Genomic DNA, 2,947 nt, shown 5'->3' on the forward strand with positions numbered 1-2,947 from the left:
GGAGAGCTTGAAGAAGAAGTCTATATGTTACCCACCTCCTGGCATTGACGTTGAAGATGGCAAAGTCTTAAAATTAAAGAAGGCTATTTATGGTCTAAAACAATCTCCACGTGCTTGTATCACAAACTGAGTAAAACCTTTCTCGATTATGCTTTTAGAAACCAGTCAACACAACACTAACAATCTCCCTCTTGATGATTGCGTTTTAGAGCCCAAGGACACATTCAATGCTTCATGTTTCATCATCTATTAGACTCAAAAGATCTAACATCTTCATTTCCCCCCTTTTTAACTTAGTTTGATACTCAAGCACTCTGCTCTTTAAATCAAACTTCATTCAGTCAAAGACACACGCAAGCAGCATCCATCCATTCTCATTAGTCAGTTTCAAGTAAAACCCCATTCTTCAATTCATGTCCTCAGACCAGATAAGATTGAAGAACTCTCTTTGTGTGCGATATCTCCCCCTGCTTGAGTGCATAACTAAGTTAAAAACTCAAAGAAAATGATGTCAACCTCTGCCTTTGCCTCTAAATGTGTTTGATTCCAACAGATATGTTGACACAGCTTCTGATCATTCTCTGAAGTTCCTTTTATTGCCATCTGTCATTCACGGAGCGTCTTCTGCATCAACTTTTCTAATATTTCTTCTACAGTCCTTCCCTTCGAAGCAAAAACATGGAGCTTTCTAACGATTTTTTTTTTTCTGCAAAGCTTCTCCAATATTGAAGGTCTTTTTCTTCTTGTGATAGCAACAGATCCATGAATACTTCAATACGTGAATCCTCATCTTTATGAACGAGCTATGAGAAGACTGATTCTTCACCACTAACTTGTGTTTTACGTTTCTTCAACAAACACAATCAGATTCTCACATTAATAACTCTTCATGATAAACCAAATTCTGAAGACGCCGACGTAGAGATCAGTTTCAGACTCCATTTACTCAAATGCCTTGTACTCTCAGAACTGCTGAGCCAATGCTCTGACATTCATGTCTCTGGATTGGTATTTGAGCCAATTCTTGTTTTCATACACAATTCTTGTCAGATGGCATCTTATATAGTATCAGATTTAGTGACTTTCTCCTAATCAAGAATTTACACCAGCACGCTGTCACCAAATACCACAAACAGAACATCTCTTTCCTTTCCAAAGGGTTACTCTAACTCCAATAGAAGATTCTTCTCTCATTCAGCTGAGTTTCGGATTTAAATTCCTTCAGCGGTGTCAACTCCTATCGACCTTGTAGTTGCAGCGGATACATCGCAGATTGATCCCAATCAGCTTCTCATATAGAGTGAATCATCACGTAGAATTCTCCTCTCCAATTGCTTTTCACTTTTGGTTTCTCTTTAAGATGAAACAATTTCTCACAGTTTATCACCAGCATGAGCCACACTTGAAATCTCCTTGCAAATTTTCTCCAAAAGAACCTTTGACTGAACTTTTCTTCACAAGAAAACTTCTCAACCAACATGCATTATCTTTCTTTGATCTGAGACTTTCCATGACTTTATACCTTGATTTAACAGAAAGTTTGATGACAGAATATCATCATAAACCTTACTAATAACAATCATTGAGAATAACCTCTTCTCCCACATAATCTCATCTTTCTCATGAACTAAGAACTTTTTATTTTTTGTCTCAACTTCTCTCTTAGCCTTAGTTGCAATCTTTCTGTGTCAAAGTCTCATCTAAAAACGATTTTCAGCATTCTTCATAAACCTTACTGATGATAATCATTCAGAAGAACCTCTTCTCTTACATAATTTCATCTTTCTCATGAACTAAGAACTTTTTCTGTCTCAACTCCTCTCTTAGTCTCAGTTGCAATCTCTGTGTTTCAAAGTCTCTTCTAAAAACGCTTTTCAGCATTCTTCATAGTTTCTAGGATGCTTCCATAACATGTTTCAACATCTATGCTCTTCACCTTTTTCATGTCATTAGAAACTCATTGTTCCATAAGACTTTGAATCAACTGTTCTGAAATGTCATCAGTAAACTATGTTCCCGGACTCCAAATCCAGTGTCCTTCTACCAGAATCTAGTTTCACATGTCTAGAGTATCTCTGCAAAATTTCATCTCATTCCGAGTTTATTTGGTCATCCGGTTGACATTTCCATAAGAACTGGTCAAATCTGAAACTTTCAGATGAACTGTGCCCGGAAGAAGCTCGAATAAAACACAAACCAACCGTCAAAATCTCAATCCCACCGTTGATACTCAAGACAGCATTTTCACGAAGCTTACCACCAAGTTTCAGCTTGATCGGATTACGTTTCATCCACCAAACGTTTTCTTGAATCAGACATCTCCTTTCTTGTTTTCTCCTTTCTTCTCTAATTCAAAAATCATATACTGTGACATTGCAATATCTCTCGTTGTCGAAGAGGGAGACTTGAATGAAGTCTCAGATGAATTGATGGTGAATAAAGAGATGCTCGCCAGAGATGAGGGCTGAGAGTTACACCAGAAAATTCACCGGTTAGGATGTGGTGGTTGAAGACGGCGGCCGTGACGGTGACTGGTGATCGGTGAGAGTTGTGACCTCTAGCTGTCGTCGGAGATAGAGAAAAAGGGTCGATTAAGAAGAATAAATCGAAGCAAGAGGGAGATGAGGAAGAAAAATCAAAATTGGGTATTTAATCAAAGGGTTCAAGAGGGAGTGTTGGATTTGAACCTTTGATTAAATATGCGAAAGAGAAAGCAAAGGCTCGTGATTAAATCGTGAAGGAGCAAAGTCAACGACAAAGTTTATGGACACCGTAGATCTCGCCGCCGTCCTCTACAGCACAGAGCCGACAAAGTGAGCAAAGTGAGCGATCCAGGACGACCGCTCCACCTTGACCGGCGACCACCGCACCGCCAGAGAACAGATCTGAGCGACTTCGATGAAAGGCTTCAACCGACAATGTTGTGGACTCGCATACAGACAAGTGG

The 2,947-nt window shown here is 39.2% G+C and overlaps 1 long non-coding RNA gene across 1 annotated transcript; it reads right to left on the reverse strand.

Moving 5' to 3' along the window:
* Window positions 1-261: 261 nt before the first annotated feature.
* LOC110226941 lies at window positions 262-2,934 on the reverse strand. The gene is made up of 2 exons (XR_002330833.1): window positions 2,688-2,934; window positions 262-2,561 (listed from the first exon to the last, which is right to left on the reverse strand). It is a non-coding gene; the product is annotated as an uncharacterized LOC110226941 (long non-coding RNA).
* Between the last annotated feature and the right edge of the window lie 13 nt (window positions 2,935-2,947).

The sequence above is a fragment of the Arabidopsis lyrata genome (genome assembly GCF_000004255.2).
Source record: "Arabidopsis lyrata subsp. lyrata unplaced genomic scaffold ARALYscaffold_7, whole genome shotgun sequence".
NCBI lineage: Eukaryota > Viridiplantae > Streptophyta > Magnoliopsida > Brassicales > Brassicaceae > Arabidopsis > Arabidopsis lyrata.